Source organism: Macrosteles quadrilineatus, unplaced genomic scaffold (genome assembly GCF_028750875.1).
Source record: "Macrosteles quadrilineatus isolate MER2022 unplaced genomic scaffold, UCM_ALF_1.0 Scaffold_2__2_contigs__length_208266976, whole genome shotgun sequence".
In the NCBI taxonomy this organism is placed as follows: Eukaryota; Metazoa; Arthropoda; class Insecta; order Hemiptera; family Cicadellidae; genus Macrosteles; species Macrosteles quadrilineatus.
Window position 1 is genome coordinate 51,438,818 of NW_026542595.1, and position 18,703 is coordinate 51,457,520.

Below are 18,703 nucleotides of genomic sequence, written 5' to 3' on the forward strand. Positions count from 1 at the left end.
GTCATAATGGTAGAAATCCTTCCCTTTGAGAATGAGGGGAAAATGGTTAAGTATTTGTAACCAAAGCATTGTCAAACCTCTACGTATTCGTATCCGAAGAATCGCCAAACCCCTACGCATTCGTAACCGAAGCATCGCCAAACCTCTACGCATTTGTAACCGAAGCATCGGCCAACCTCTACGTATTCGTATCCGAAGAATCACCAAACCCCTACGTATTCGTAACCGAAGCATCACCAAACCTCTACACATTTGTAACCGAAGCATCGGCAAACCTCTACGTATTCGTATCAGAAGAATCGCCAAACCCCTACGTATTCGTAACCGAAGTATCACCAAACCTCTACGCATTTGTAACCGAAGCATCGGCAAACCTCTACGTATTTGTAACCGAAGCATCGGCAAACCTCTACGTATTCGTATCCGAAGAATCGCCAAACCCCTACGTATTCGTAACCGAAGCATCGCCAAACCTCTACGCATTTGTAACCGAAGCATCGGCAAACCTCTACGTATTCGTATCCGAAGAATCGCCAAACCCCTACGTATTCGTAACCGAAGCATCACCAAACCTCTACGCATTTGTAACCGAAGCATCGGCAAACCTCTACGTATTCGTAACCGAAGCATCGCCAAACCTCTACGTATTCGTAACCGAAGCATCGCCAAACCTCCACGTATTCGTTCAAACATAAGATGGGAAAGGAAGCTATGAAACATGTTGTCCAAACTGAGTCAAGAACTAGAAACAATATCACCCTCCTCCATATGTAACATGGACCATTCCTCAACCTCAAGGAGTAGATTTACATTAGACTAAATCTGAAAATTGGATAGCGCAATATATGACGCAGCGGGATAAGAGCAAAGTAGTAAAAGTATAATATTATAATTGGACGATTGCTTAAGTTTCTTTTATTTTCCGTTACTACACCATCATATTACAGTAAATTAGCTACATATATATTCTGAAGATTTGTTATATAACATCTAAAGTCCCTTGGCTTTGACTTTGGAAGGAATGGTAATTATTTTTCTGTAAATTCCATCATGGGTAGCAATAACAGAGAACTTAATGTTTTCCTCGGCCACTACCATCTAAAGACTGGCTAGCGACGTCTTCCAGTTAAACCGATGTTTTCCTCGGGTATTTTATTGGTAAACTTTACCATTCCTAGGTATGAGTTTGGTAGTAAATGATGAGGTCTTCTAAAGATGTTTTCAAGCGAGTTCATTTATAGCTAGTAGGGACTATAGTCTCTTATTAATATAAAATTTGTGTATAATCTACTCTAAAATTTGCAAGAGTAATTACAAATTGTTCCACATGAACTTAATCTTAATGTCTTTGTTGGATAGGACAATCGTTTGCTCTCACGATTTAGTCCGCAATTGTTGCAATCATAAGTGCTATTATAATAAACTAATGGTTATTAATACCCCTACCCATTCTAAATTCTATTAATGGAATTGTTGTTTTCGTTTAGGTTTTTGTTGATAGTTAAAATAATTTGGTGTTGAACGAAAATTTTATTGTTTAGAAGTTTAACCTTTAAACGTTAGAACCTTTAAACGTTATTTTATTGAGTTCATTTGGAAGTTAAAAATAACAACACACAGAATGCATAGTTCCAAGAGATAATCAATGTAGGATGATACCTATGTAACTATATAAAATCGTTTGACTCTTTGGATTTGTATTTCTTTTTTTTTATTTACATTTCCCTTGGTGGATTTTTTTAAAATAAGTTTTCATTTAAAAAGTAAACACATCATCTTCTTGACTTTTGAAAGCGAAACAAGTTTAGGTGACATTTGCATTTTTATTGGGTTTCCAGTTATTCCACCTTCATAGTTTTTAAATGCTACATTTTTTATACAACGCGTTGTAGAATTCTATTAACTTGGAAGTTTTGCAGTTATAAATTATTATTACCACTATAAGAAATGTAGTAAAACTATTAAAAAGGAGCGTTTTTATTCCCCATTTTATAACGTATTTTATAACGTATCTACCTAAACCTCTTTCAAAATATTTATTTTTAGCTACAACAAGATTATCCTCACACGTGATAAGTAAAAACCGTGCTGAAGGTTAATTGCCACGTATTTGTTTAGAATAAAGCTATGAAATCGACAGTAATAAAATATAATTATTAACAATAAAGTTGTTGCTAAAGAAAATGCCATTTCTGTATTATTGTAGACATAATTTCTTGTTGAATCATGGAAACTCCTTGCTTTATGTAGTTGTTTGTATGGTTGTTCTAATCCTCAGTTTGGACCAGCCTGTTATTTATGAACACTCAGGAAAATATTTTTCATTTATTTGTGATTTTTAAGTTTGATCTGATTTGTGTACTAATCTTTGATGACCAAGCAAAACCAAAAGGCGTATGTTTGTCATACGAAACGGTCATTCGCTCGTTGGTTATCATTCACTGATGCACTCACCCTCATTAGTTCGGTGTAAAAAAAACGTTACCGGACTTTATGACATTCATTGTAGCAACAAATTTAATTATTCACTAATCCAATTGTTTTATGGGGATAAATGTAACATGCTTAAGGGAATATTTCAGTGAAAATCTGATAATGTAAATAGAAATTCGCTTAGTTTTTTGCTGTGGGAGTATTATCTATAAATAGCTACAATTTATTCATGGTAGTGTGATGTCTAGATATATTTTCAGGCAATGGTTTTACAATACTATCATGACAGTATTATTACCAACTATTTGTTTTTAAGATAAGTACTGGGTAACATTTAAGATAATAAAAAAATTATAATAAATGTAACTACATCACGTACAGTTTAAAATTTTAGTTAACTGGAATTCTAATTTAATACACACTCTGTGGATAGTTATTTCAATAATAGTTATGGTTTACTACTTAATCACCACAACTACTGAACTGCATTGGGCTAAATTTAGCCCAGATATTGTCTGAAATAGGATATAATCCTATTAGCGTTTTGATATTTTGACCCAATTTGTGCACGAATGATAAGTTGACACGATTATGATGTTCGCATTTTAGTCTCTTGGGTTGTTTTATTAGTCGGTGTATAAAAGACGGACAGATGTACAATACAATTTACTTAAATGTATTGACCATATCCAACGTTTTTCTCAAAACGTCCAATTAGGCCTATTATCTTTATTTTTCCATTAGGTCAAACATAAAATGTCTTTATATGAAACTAAGCTATAAACCAAGGAGTCTTAGCCGTTCTTTAACAACTTAAAATTTATTAGTAGTTGGGAAAAGCAGAAAAGAAGTTTCCGGATCAAAAGTGTATCTTCGAATTTGTATCCGTCTCTGACTCGTACGAAGTTGTGAAGCGTGCAGCAGGTCTTTATGATTAATTTTGGAAGGACTATTTTAACATTCATAACACGATGCAAAATGCGCCATTTGTTGGACAAAACCCCATAGGAACGTTCTATTTACCGTCTTAAACGCCAATTTTCTTCTCACAATGGCGTTTTCCATCAAACGTTTTTTGCTCAGTGAGAACGCTTCACTCCGAATCAAAACAAAAGGCATCGGTGCTTGACCATCAGTCAATGGATAAGGTTCTTGTATTCCTAAATCGCCACTAAGAATAGCATTCCAAATGGTAGTTTTTATCAAATTCATGGGTCTGCATTCTTCCCTTATGAACTACATCTACAAACATAAATTTGTACTATTTGTGACTGCCGTCAGTACCAGGGAAGAAAATGAAAAACCATTTATTTTTTCAGGCAATGTTAGGGCTACATGGCCCTTCTTACACTTAACCTGACATTCATAAATATATATAAATAATACTGTAATACAATGGGATTGCTTAATCTAATTAATCATAAACATATTTAACAATTTAAGTAAATTTCTCAGAAAAAAAGAAGAAAAAACTTTCAAATTTAACAACAACAACAAATACCCCCGCCGCAGCAAACCTGCAGACTAAGCGAATTTCCATTAACCTGATTGGATTTACACTAAAATGCCTCCATAAAAATAGCACATTTATTTCCTATTTAAATAGAATTAGTTTAACGAGTACTTAGGTTTGCTGCAACAGGGAGGGTAAAAAAGATTTTTTTTATAAAATGATAATAGTTTAGTAAGAAATAAAAATATTTTCCAAAATCGATCAAAATATGTTCATAAACAAGCAAACTACAACAGTTGACTTATTCTCCATAAGAATAACATGGGAATTTTAAAATTACAATTTTTTTGAATTTTCTCCATAACAATTAGGCGCATAATAACGCTTCAATATACTAAATTATTTGTTTTTTTAAGCTCTACAAAATGGTTTCAAAAGAAATTGTGAAATTTTTGTGTTTTTAGGGTAAAAAATGGGAAAACCCTATTTTTACCCCATAAAACCCCCCATAAACCCCCGTTCCCATAGTCTGATCATGCTGGTTCGCGAACTCATTCAAGTTTATCCCACCTTACACCTTCAAACCAAATTTTATCAAAATCGGACAAAAATTACTCAAGTTATCGTGCGGATGGACACACATATATATATATATATATATATATATATATATATATATATAGATATATAAAAATTTGAACGAATTGTGTTTTTGGCCTCTGGGGACATCAAAATGAAAATGTAAATCGGTCCCGGGCTTAGGTCTTACCATGAGACCTACGGTAATAGCTACTTCCCTATAGGGAAATTCGCTAAAATCACATTCAGGGAAGTAAAATCTTTGTATTTGAAGCACATCGATCCACTGATTTTGGCTTGATTTGTGGTACACACTTGCCATTCACTGCTCCGATACATTTTTGGATGTAGGATCTTGTAGTAAATCCATTAGTTATATCAAATCAAATCAAATCATCTTTATTCATTTTTTGTATTTACATGAATACATTGAATCGAGTCAAATCTTACAACTAATAAATGTCCTTAATTAAAATGTGATGGTTACAAATAAAACTGTTTTTATGTTGTTGTATGACAATGACACTAATACAATTTATTTATTTTACATTCCTTGAATTAAAAAAATCTTTACTTGAAAAGATAGGATGAGTCAATAGGTATTCTTTAACACTATTCGTGCTATCGACATGTTTGAACATAATAGTTGCATTTATTTCAATGTTAAGCAATTGCGGGAATTCCCGTCATCAGCACCCAACGTGTTAAGGCGGGTTTTGAAACTGTTATATTTTTCTTCACAAAGAATATTCTTAGGCAGATTATAAAGAAATTTAGTACCAATAAAAGTTGTTTTATTTTCAAAAATCTGTAATTTATGTGGTTCTACATATCTTTTATTTCTTAAGTTGTATGTATGTGATTTTTGACTGTATTTTTGTGTGTTAAATTTTTTTACATGTAAAATGGTTTCAAATATATATAGGTCATAAACCGTCATGATACCTAATTTTGAAAAATATGGTTTTGTAGATTTTCTATTTTTTATATTAAAGATAATTCTTAATGCTTTCTTTTGCTGTTTCAGAATTTTTTTAAGGTTTTTATTGCTAGTCCCGCCATATATAGCAATACCGTAAGCCATATGCGAGTTGGTCAGAGCAAAATAGATTGATTTGAGAGTATCAATATTGCATACATGAGACATTTGTCTCAAAGCATGTATGCCAGTTGACATTTTATTTACTACATGATCAACATGCTTATCCCAACTCAAATTCTCGTCTAGAATCAATCCAAGGAATTTTGTATGGTTTACTTGAATAATTTTTGATCCATCTAGCTGAACGTTTGGTTGTAATTTTAATCTAGCCTGTTTTGTATTGAATGATAAAATATTTGATTTATTTGAATTAATTAAAAGATTTTTACTGTTTGAAAATTCACTGACTGATACAAGATTTAAAAATGTTTTAAGCTCTATTTCTTCCTGGGATTCCCCTGTAACTATGATACTGGTATCATCAGCATACAGGCATACAGAACCTCCTGCATTTATAGCTTTTGGCAATCCTCTCATGTAACAAAGGAATAATAGAGGGCCTAGGATGGATCCCTGAGGTGTTTTATTGTTTTAAAATCAGAAAAATAGTTTTGAGTATAAGTGTATTTACTATTGGGATAATTGAATTTATGTTGAATTTGGACACATTGTTGCAGATTTTTTAAATAAGAAGAAAACCACTTGTGTTCCTTATTATCAATATTCAAACTAGAAAGAACATCAAGCAGCTTATCATGAGTCACACTGTCAAATGCCTTTGAAAAATCAAGGAAGATCCCAATTACTTTTTCATTTTTGTTGATTGAGTTTATAATCGATTCAATAAAGTTTATTCCCGCAGTAATCGTAGATTTACCAGGGCGAAAACCATGTTGTTCATTGTCAAACAACAGATTACTTTCTAAAAAGTTAAGCAGTTGGTTGTACACCACTTTTTCCAAAATCTTTGAAAAAACCGGTAATAATGATACTGGTCTATAGCTCGAAGGTTCGAATGCATCCCCCTTTTTATAGACTGGCACAATTTTAGCAATTTTTAATTTACAAGGAAAATGGCCGGAAATTAAAGAAGAATTAATAATATGGGTTAATGGTTTTGAGATTAGTGGGAAAGCCTGTTTGACTACAGCAACTGGAATTTCATCTATACCTGTTGAAAATTTATTGGTTAAGGACCTTATTATTTTTTCAACATCCCTTTCATCGACCTGCTTGAATTTGAAGTAGCTTGTGGGTTTAGGTGGATCATCAAAGTTCAATTGTTGAAGTTTATCGTTGTTGATGTTTGGAAGAACTAAGTTATCAATTACATTTATAAAATAATCATTTATTACATTTCCAACCAAAACAGGATCCGACTCAGGTTTACCATTTGATCTGATTTGCATGTTACTGCTTGGTTTTTTTTGTTGTTAATCTCAGAATTGATTATTTTCCAAGTTGATCTAACTATATTTGTAGCTTCTGAAATCCTTTTATCAAAATTTTTTTTTTCTCATTTATTAAATCAAACTTTAACTCTTTTTTAACTGTTTAATTTTGTGTTTAGTGTCATCATTTTTAAAAAATCTGTATTGTTTTTCAAGCTCCACAATGTTCAGTTTTTTTCTCTTAATGTCAAGAGATATCCATGGATTGTTGTTGTTAATCTTTTGAGTTTTTAACGTTTTAGGAAAGCTATTTTCAAAGGTGTGTAGAAAAATTGAATGGAAAGTGTCATACTTTGTTTCTACTGTTGCTTGGTAAACTTCATGCCAGTTAACTTTTGCCAATAGTGTAAGGAATATGTTTATATTAGTATCCGAAAAGCTTCTTGTATAAACTTTGTTTACACAGTTCTTACAACTATTTACATCAACTATTTCAAACAACTGTGCATCATGATCAGAAATTCATGTTATAATACCAGATATTTTTAATTTCTTATCCTTAATATTAGTTATAAAGTTGTCTATGGCAGTTTCTGTTTATGAGGTAATTCTAGTGGGAAAATCTACTTTGTATTCCATATTACAAGATTTTAGAACATTCACAAAGGATTTGTAGGTTTTATCTTTGTTTAAAACATTAATATTAATATCTCCAGCTATAACAATATTTTTGAATTTTTTACTCAACAGATTACACATTAAATCCAGTTTATCTAAGAAAGTGCGAATGAAGCAAGTAATTGGGGATCTATACAAACAAACTAATACAAATTTATAGGTATTTACAATAATTTCAGATATGCAACACTCAAACTCCTTTTCAACAATAAGATCTTGTATAGCAGGAATTTTTATACTTTTACTTTTTATGCTCTCTTTAACTAAAATTAAAACTCCTCCTCCCAGAAACTGTTTTCTCGTGAAAAATGAACATTGTTTATAGTTTTGGATATGTAGGGACAACATTTCGGATTCAATCATATTGTGTTCTGATATTGCTATATCAGGCTGTATTTCTTCCAAATTAATTTTTATTATATTTAAACGAGAGGACAGATGTTGAACATTCTGATGTAGTATTTTTAAAGTTGTTTGAGTGTTGCACTTTTTAGTATTAACTATATCTTATAAATGTTTTTTCGTTGGCGTTGGAAAGCATTAATATTTTAAATCAAATCAAATGACGAAACACAAATCTTCCACTGTTATGGACATATACAGGGTGGTCGCGAATAAGCGTTAAACTTTTTATTGGGTATAAGAGGAGCATAAATGAAACTCATAAACGTGGTTTGGAAAAATATATCTCATACACACCCCCAGAGATGAGTTGTTTTAAGCTTTTTAAAAAAATTGACATAATTGCTAAAATGCTGCATTTTTGGGGTTATTTTAAAACTTTCATCAACATTTTACAGTAACATCACGTTCTCCACAAGATTGTGTATAAAAATACATATACTTCAACTTGCATAAATCTGCATAGCTACTTATTAAACTGAATAGAAATAAATATTTGTGTTTTTCAAAAAAATATTAAGATATACGGAAACACAAAACTAAAAAAAAAGATTTTAAAGAGCAGCAAATACTTTTAAAAACTGCTTTATAATCTAAGCTTTAAAACAATGCCATAACACGTAATATTTGATTCAGATAAATGTCCACTACTCATGTTTGAATGGCGTAAAACACAGCTTATCCAAAACATTACCTACTGTCGCGTCGTAATAATGATTTTTAAAAATTTTTAAACTAGCACTATCTAAAAGGATTTTGAAATCAACTTTTTTGGCAATACGTTTAAAACTGGATCAATTAACTCAGCTATTAGGCTCATCTTATACCAATTCAAATAAGATATGTATGATATGAAATTAAAAATTAATAAAAATGTATTTCGTAGTAGAGAAATTTTTTTTGGCTCATCTTATGCTATGGCTCATCTTCCCCCTGCTCTTCTGCACTTCTGCTGCTCCAATGATCCGGTTTAAAAGTTCTTACCCCAAACTTCTAAATCCCCAAACAAACAAAATCCGTAGGGTTAAAATCCGGAGATCTGGCATGCCAAGAAACATTGCCTCCACGTCCGATCCATGTGGGTAAGTTGAAGTGAAGCTATTCTCTCACTTGATTGGTGAAGTGAGGCGGAATGTTTATTTTAATCAATTATTCAATCTTTTAATATTTTCCATATTTTAGGGCTATTTTTTATTTTTTCATTTAAATTTGATCAAATTTCTGTACAGGCTATCCAAAATGTTGAACATTTTTATTACCTGAAACTAAATAATTTGTCTCATGTGTTCAATTTAATCCTCAACTACTGTAATATTTTCAAGTACCTTTCCTTCTCTCAAGGTACGGGATGGGCGTGTTGAGCACCCAGTACAAGGCTGGGCGTTGGAGCCAGACAGCCGAACAAATCTACAAAATTCATGTCCTCTAACTCTAACTAATAATTCGAGAGATATACAGGCTGAATCGTCCCAGACTACGAAACCCAGGCTCGTAGCTCCATATCAAATGTCGCCAAAAGTTTCCAAGGAAAAATCATTTTAGACAGATTAAAAAATTGTAGATGACGATCAAAAATTAATGTTTTAAAGCTTACTTCCAAACATTTTTTTACAATGCTAATAGTTTATCATCCCACAATGCCGATTCCTACGAGCCATTCAAGACATGCTGCACAACCGTCAACCACCACCTAATTTAGGACAATCTGGATGATAAAGCTACGCACATCCATGTTATTCGGGGTGGTTAAATCAGGTGGTCTTCAAGCCATGCATGATCCACCACTAGCCATGTGAAATCAACAAAGGGATCAACTAACAAATCAGTTAGCATCGCACTAAATCACTTCTGCAATTCCATTTTCCATTTTGTCTTGCCAATACTGCGAATCCTTGACTATGTAACCCTACATTTTGGAGGCGGTACAAATAGGTCTTAGACGGGGACTAAATTACAGCGTACCGTAGTATTATAGTTTAATAGTGGTTTTCGGTTGGTTTTTGTTGTTGTTGTTTTATACAATTATGTAAAAAATAAATGACAGTTTAGTAAAATTTTTGATTTTGTATTGTTAATTTCACAATGTTTATGTAAATAATCTGTGCCCTCCACAATTTTGGTTTTCAATATTACTTAAAGTTGCCCTTTCATCCATATACTTATGTAGGAAGCTCAGTTGACTGGAATACTTGAATAGCTTTATCTTCTTTGCTGCTTGTCCACTTTTCGTTGCAGCTCTTTTCAATGATTTTCTGTAGGTATCTCTAAAATTATTCCACCTGGCTTTGCACATTCCTCCTGAATTAAAACGAAGCCCTTTAGTGTTATTGTTTAAGCTAAATATACTTATATGGGTGTTTAAGAACAGTCTTTATCACCCTGCCCTGAAAAATGGCAGAACATGTCTTTGATTTTAGAAACAGTTTGTCGAGACTGAATTTGAACAATAACCTATAAATAATAAATTAATATAAATAATAAATAATACCCTTTCCCAAATCTAAATTAAATTGTTATTAAAAATATGAGTATAAATCAGCATTTTATCCAAAAGAATTATAAAAATAATAGTATTTACCGGACTGCTAAAAGACTTGAAAAATAAAAACGACGTTTCACCGTTAGGGAAATTAATTGAGGAAGACGTTAATGTAAGTGTTTAAAGTTACTTTGCTAATTTACTGTTTCTATCAGCTGTTCTCATATTACTATTTTATATCTGGTTTACTTTTTGTTCAGTTAAAGAAATACAGTCCACTAAGAAACATTATCTAGTTTTTCTCTCTTTATTATCTATCTACATCTATCTTTCAATCTAAGTTTATCGATCGATCTAAATTCTTTTATTATTATTATTTTTTTTTTATGTTTCTTACTTATTATTTTGTTAAATGAATTTCCTTCAAAAGCTCTTCAACACAGATCTACATTTGAAATTCGGTAATACAAATTTTTTATAATTAATTTTTTTCACTATACTTCTTCATAATACCTGAACACCAGCTTGATGAAATAAACATTCTCCCCCACATTGCGCCGAAGGAGCAATACATATTAATCACTGACTTCAATTGGAAGAGGACAAAGCTTGACTATTGGTCTTTTCAGTGAGGTACTTGCTGTTCTCAGAGTGGCTACTCGGGTAAGTCCATCACGACCTGGATGAAGTTCAGTCACTCTTGCTAGCGGCCACTTTGATGGTGGTAATTGCTCATCAACAACAAAATGTTTTTGAATGAGTTTTACCCACAACAAAAAAGATGAGTTGAGATCTTGAGGAGTTAAAAAAAGATTGACAATTAGTTTTAGTAGATATGGATTTTTTTTTTTTGGCAATGAACTTTTGACACCAGGCAGTAACACGTAATAGTTTTGACAGTGTTGAGAAGCGCTCTAGCATTTCTGGTTCTGGTTCAAAGTTTAAAATATGGCAAGTTGATTGAGGGATTCGCAGTTCAGATTTAGCTGCTTGAGCTGGATCAAACGTCGTGGATGGCCATTCATAAACATCTTTATTCAGCCACGGAGGACCCGTCCACCAAAGCTTATGGTTGCTAAGGATTTTAGTAGTAACACCTCGTGAAGCACAGTCGGCTGGATTTTCATTTCCTGCTACATACCTCCACTTAGCGAGCGGTTCTGTCTCTTGTATAACACTTACTCTGTTACGCACAAAGTCTTTCCATTTTGAAGGTTGATTTGTAATCCAGGTTAGGGAAACCATAGAGTCAGTCCATAACCATGCTTGGGCAGATTCTAAGTTGAGCATTTTCCGAACATAATTTTACTAGTAGTGTAGCAGCAGTGAGTTCCAGTCGAGAAATCGACATTGTCTTGAGAGGAGCGACTTTAATTTTAGAAATAACTAAACTAACAGTGATATTTTCACGATTAACGATTCTTAGATAGACTACAGCACTCATTGCAAGCTTAGAAGCATCTGAAAATCCATGAATTTCTACCGAAGATAGTTGGGTAAGACCAAGATAACGAGGTACTTTAACTAATGGCAAATATTGTAGGTCAGCTTCAAGGAGTTTCCATTGGTCTTGCAAGTGATTAGGTAAAAGTTGGTCCCAATGAATTTTTACTAGCCAAAGTTGTTGCATGAAGTGTTTGAACCTTATGATGATAGGAGAGACAAAACCCAAGGGATCGAATAACTGACCTATTTGAGAAAGAACGTTTCTTTTCGTGCATTTGTCTTTTGGACTTAAGAGTAGGAAGAAACTGAAAATCATCGCTGAATCGATTCCATGTAAGTCCAAGAGTACGTATACTGGAGGATTTGTTTGTCAATAAGGAATTACCTTTTTCGCAATTACTTTCACATATGTATGATAGTACATTTTGATCATTGCTGATCCACTTCTGTAAAGGTAAACAACCTAATTTTCAAAGCTCGTCAGTCTGTTTTACTACTTCTCTGCACTCTTCAATCGAGTCTGCACCACCAAAAATGTCATCCATATATCTCCCTCTTGACAACATTTCACTAGCTTGGGGATATGCATCACCATGATCGACGATAAGCTCATTCATTGTTCTTAGGGCGAGAAAAGGAGCGCATGATAACCCATATGTAACAGTCTGTAGTTGATATTTTCTAAGATGACCATTTTCCATCCAGAGAATTCTTTGAAGATCTCGATCACTGGGATGTACTAGAATCTGGCGATACATTTTCTCGATATCAGTAGCAAATACGTATTTATAGCGCCTAAACCAAGTGAGAATATCAGGTAGTTCTGTTTGGAGTTTTGGACCACTGTAGAGTACGTCATTCAAAGATAATCCTGAACTAGTTGGGAATGAGGCATTGAAAACTACTCTTAATTTAGTTGTCGTGCTAGAAGGACGCAAAAAAACCATGATGAGGTAGGTAATATATAGGAATGGTAGAATCTGTTTCTTTAATAGTTTCAGTCATGTGACCAAGGTCTTTGTATTCTTCTATGAAATTACTATACAAGTTTTTGTATTCAAGATCGTTTGAGAGACGAGTATTTAGCTTTGTTAAAATTTGAAAAACTGACGATTGAGATTCTCCAAGCTGATTGATTGTTTCCTTTAGGGGAAGTCGGACTTGATAGCGACCGGAAGGTTCTCTAGAAAAGGTTGATTGATAGTGTTCCTCACATACTTGATCATCAGGAGACTTGACTGATTCTTTAATTTGAGGAATTTCTTCCTGTACCCAAAATTTTTGAAGAAAATCATCAAGTTTGTTTTCTATTAAGCAATGAAACATTGATGAGGTAGATTTATTTTCCGTTATTCCAGTAGGTCCAGACAATATCCAACCGAAAATTGTTGCTTGTGCTACTGGGGAGAGGGGTGGACCTTTAATTAGACCAGGAAGGATAATAGACGTGTAGATGTCTGCTCCTAGGACTAAATCTACAGATTCAGGCTTCATGAAGGCAGGATCAGCCAGTTGAAGTCCCTTGATATGATTCCACGATGAATGATTTGGTGTTAGCGATGGCAAATTTGATGTGAGATTTGAAAGGATGTGACAAGATAAAGAGCAGCTAACTTTGGTATCATACAGAGAACTAAGATGGATTGAAACTATCCCACGAGTGGTTGGGGCTTGATGTCCACCGATACCAACAAGAGATACTGAGGAGTATGAACGCTTCAGATTGAGAGTTTGTACTAAGTATTCACTGATGAAAGAGATTTCAGATCCTTGGTCGATTAAAGCTCTGGCAATAACACTGTTTCCCTCAGGACCAATTACCTTAACTTGAGCGGTTGCTAGGAGCACAGATTGTCGATTAATTTCCTTAAATGGAAGCATGTGATTAGAGGAGACGTGTGAGCTTGATGATGTGTTATCTGTGGATGAGATGAATTTGTTAGGGATGAGAGAACTTGACTTTTTTATATGAGGTATATTTGTAGTCTGGCTAACAGCATCATGAATTAGAGTGTGATGTCTTTTCTTACATTGTAAACAAGATTTATTTGAGCGACAGTCCTTTAACAAATGTGAACCAAGACAGTTGAAACATAATTTTTTGTTCACAAGAACCTCTTTTCGTTGACTAGGTACTTTGTCACGAAACTCCTTGCAAAATGCTAAATAGTGGCCTTTACTGCACAGTTGACAATGATTTCCCATATTGGTTTGAGATTTTGCTACTATTTGTGCTGAATGTACTTTAAGATTTTGATGAGGTTTACCTTTATAATATTGTAGTGTAGTTACCGTTACATCGCTTGGCAGTGTTGCTCGTGACTCAATACTTTCCAGGGCTCGAATACGACCTTCGATGAAGGTCTGAAGATCTTCCAGGGTGGAGGGTTCTGTTGAGACTCCGTAACGAATCTCCCATGCTTCGTGTGTCTCTGGGTCGCTGAATTTTTATTTCAGCTGCAGTATTTTTAATACTGTCAAAATCGGAGTATTCTACTGGCTGAGGGACCACCATTACTGCAACGATACGGCTAGTTGCCATCGGCCTCGGTGGTCTAATGGATAACGTGCTGGGCTGAGAAGCCAAAGGTACCAGGTTCGAAACCTCTCGGTGGCATTAACTTTTTATCAAAGATTTTTGCATTATCAGCAAGTTTGGTTAGTTTGGTTAGGTTATAACAGTTTAATTTTATAATAAAAATAATTTTAAATTGAATTTGAAGCATTTATAGATTTATTTTATGAACAGAACTATTTTTTTGATAAGTAAACCTTCATTGAATTTTTTCATTATCAGCAAGTTTGGTTAGTTAGGTTAGGTTATAACATTTTTATTTTATAATTAAAAAATTAATTTTAAATTTTAAAATTTTTATTTATTTTTTTTTATTTCTAATTTTTAAACTCTCATTTTGTCCATATTAAAAAACTGCAGCTGAAATAAAAATCGTGCCTCTGGGTCCAGTCGTTGTACAATCATGTACACCAAGATGTGATCCCATTTATCTGTAGGAGATCCTAGCGCTTTGAGGGAACCTAAAGACTCATTGATAGTAGACATGAGGTGATTGAGACCACTAGCAGATTTATTTTCTAGTGGTTTTAAATTAAATATATCATTCAAATGCCTTTTGATTTTCCCAAGCTGGCATGAAATTTTCTCCTGTTATTTGGAAATTGGTAAACAATTGAGCAGCATCACCTGACAAACTGGTTTTGAGATAGTGTAACTTAGCTACATCAGTTAAGTTAGGATTTTGGATCACTAGTGAAGAAAAAAGATCATGGAATGGTTTCCAAGACTGGTAACTTCCTGAGAATTGAGGTAGAGATATTTTAGGTAGAATAGGTTGATTTGATTTACTCATAGAACTAGATGTATTGATATCAGATGTGTTTTGATTTTGTTGAGAATTTACCGATAACTCATCTAAGAGAACAAGCATTGCAGATTTGCTTGCCATATAGGCTTCAAGGGCTTGACTGTAGTGATCTTCATTTATGTAGTCTAGGTCTTTTAGTATGTCATCTTTTGAATCACATATTTTCTCGTGATCCCTCTCAAATTTCCTCCATTCTGCTTCGATAACATCAATCCGGGTTTGTACTTGAGGCTTCAATATAGTTGATATATCCTTTTCCTTGAAATAGTCTATGACTTTTTCTAAGATTTTTAAGCGTGTTGCTTGAAGACCTAGTTTGGATTCTAGGGACATCACTTCAACTGAGAATAGGAAATTTTCTTGATTACTTTTATAACTGAATTGAAAAAAATAACTATTAATTGCTTATTTATTCCGGGTCAGAAGGACCAAATGATTAAAGAATTTAGATCGATCGATAAACTTAGATTGAAAGATAGATGTAGATAAAGAGAGAAAAACTAGATAATGTTTTCTTTTAGGGACTGTATTTCTTTAACTGAACAAAAAGTAAACAAGACATAAAATAGTAATATGAGAACAGCTGTTAGAAACAGTAAATTAGCAAAGTAACTTTAAACAGTAAGGAATATAATTAAAATAAATTATTTATCTTTAGCCCCAATATTTTTGGTACCGTAACTAAAAATTGACAATTCCAATGATTTAAACTAACCGAGTGATACCTGCAATTCCATCGCGGATGTTACAGATTAGCGTTATCTCTTTAGAACAAATAAGCGATCATTTCTGTTCGAGCGCTGGTATTATACAAGATATTTATTCTAATGTCAGAGTTACTTTGCTTTTCACTGCGTATGTTTGTGCCAAATTACGAAGTGCAACTTATGATCGACATTTATTTATATGAGTGTTTTTCAATAGATAAAGATTCGCGCTGGCAATAAGGTGTTGAATAGCCACTTGTTTATGCCATATTTTTTTTAGACCGTGGGTGATACAAACTCTTTAGCAAAATTAATACTCATAACTGTGTGTGACCTTAGATTACGACTTGCAGGTATCTGGCTACAGGAGATTCTCTTCGAACTATCTCATTCAGCTACCACTTGGGACACAACACGGTATAGAGTAGTTTTATGGATACTTGCAAAGTCTATTAATTGCAATGCTGTGGATGCTGATTTTGTATTTAATATGCATTAATGTTTTAAGTAAATAAGCGAACAGCTAATTTTGCAACCCTAAGGATGTAAGAACCCGCTAGGTCCTAAAATAAATAAATTAATCTTAAAAAAAACAAGTTGGAAAAATAATGAGTATTTTCTATTTAAGCTGGTTTGCTGCAACAGTGACAATTTTATTCAGGAGTTTAAATTAACAATTTTGTTGTTGATTTCAGTCAACATGAAAAGTCTCCAGGAGACAATCCTGTACATTAACAAGTGTTTTAATGATGATGGGAGTAGAATGGTAATGTCGTTGAAACAAAAAAAAAAAACGAGTTTTTCCTCAATCATACGAGTCACGAGCATACAAGTCACAAGCGGAGGAAAAGGGAAAAAGAAAAAACCCTCACTTGGAGAAGGAGGGGGCAGGAGGGAAGAGTGGTAATGAAGTAAGTGTAGCCTATATGTATGATTAACTGGTTGAATGTTCCTGTAAAGGCTGATTTCACAACACAGTATTGAGCATTGTTATGGATACTTGCAAAGTCATATGTGACACCTTGCTCCATGAAATGATGCCAACCCCTACTGAGGACACGTGGAGAACTATTTCTGCAGAGTTCAACGCATGGTGGAATTTTCCCAACTGTTTAGGATCCATAGACGGAAAACATGTTGTCATAAAAGCACCTCCAAATACTGGTTCACAGTATTTTAATTACAAGAAAACCTTCTAAGTGGTGCTTTTAGTTTTAGTTGACGCCCGGTATAACTTTGTCATGGTTGACGTGGGTGCTAAAGGAAAAAAGGAGTGATGAAGGAATATTCTCTAATTCCAACTTCTACAAGGCTGTTGAGCGAGGAGAACTGTGTATACCAAATAGTGAACATTTGCCCAGACGACCACGGAAGTGCCATACGTCATGGTAGGGGACGAGACATTTCCTCTAAAGACCTATTTGATGAGGCCTTATCCTAAACAAGATTTAGACATTGAAAAAATAATTTTCAACTACAGACTAAGCCGTACAGGAAGAGTAAAGGAAAATGTTTTTTGAGTTTTGTGCCAGAATTTTCTAATTTATAAAAGACGTATTCAAGCTGTACCAAAGAACATAGACTTTATTATCTTGAACAACCTGAATCTTTCATAATTTCATAAAAAATATGATAAGGACACGTACAACTATGAAAGAGCAGAAGAAATTGAAGTAACTGGAAGCTCGTCGATAAGTAACTTTCCTAGTCAAGATGGGAATGCAAGAAGGGATGCTTTCGACGTGAGAGAAATTTTCAAAAGTTTTTTCAACTCGGAAGCTGGAAGGGTTCCATGGCAGTGAGAGTGAAGTGAAGTTAGTTGTGAAACGGTACATTTAAGACACTGTTTTCCCCGAAACTTGTAAAAAGACGGAATTAAAGCACTTAAAAGCTGTGGATACTGATTTTGTATTAATGTGTTAAGTAAACTAGTGAACCTGTGCGGCTCAATGCCCCGCAAAATAACATATGAATTTAGAAAACAAATTCATCGTGTTATATATTGACTCGACGTCGAAAATTAAATACAGTAATAATAAAGCCTTAAAATTGAAGCAGTCCAACCATTTTTTAGCTGTATGTGTATTATATTTAGTAAATTAATAAGTGTTGAAGTTCAAGTATGTTATAGGGTAGTTATTTTTTAAAGATTTTTAAAAACAGATTTAACAAACAATTTGATCATATCAAACCAATAGGCCTGTGTAGCATATTTTTAGGGTCATAAAATGCTGCTTGAAGAAACGATTTTAGTCATAAAGTTACCTTCAGGAATATTACCCTGGTCAGAATTTTCCATAATGAATATGCGTATCCTATTAAAAGATGTAGCCTTACTTAAAACAACATATAATATAGTTGCTCATGACTGAAATTGGTCTGGGTAAGAACAATGCTGCTCTTTAATTAAAGTGCTTGTGCTGCAAATGCCAAAGATAACAGAAATTAGCATCTTTCCATTTTAAAAGGTAAGTTTGTTTCAGACGGGCAAATTTTTATACTCGAAATCAAAATTATATCCCCACTCACTTGTTCCAGTTAGGACTTTTCATTCTATTAAGTTGTTAACCGTTCTGATCACATGAAGCCTTGTCCCATTAATGAGGCCCTTTTTGATGTATTAATATTCCTTATCAATAAAACCACTGCCCCCTTTTATTAGTCTAATCTGTGTCTTGGCAATCCACTGACCTCTATTTTATATTAAAAAACTCAGTTGGATTTTCTAGATGGGTGTATCCGCCTTCGTCTATTTTCGAGGACCCACTCT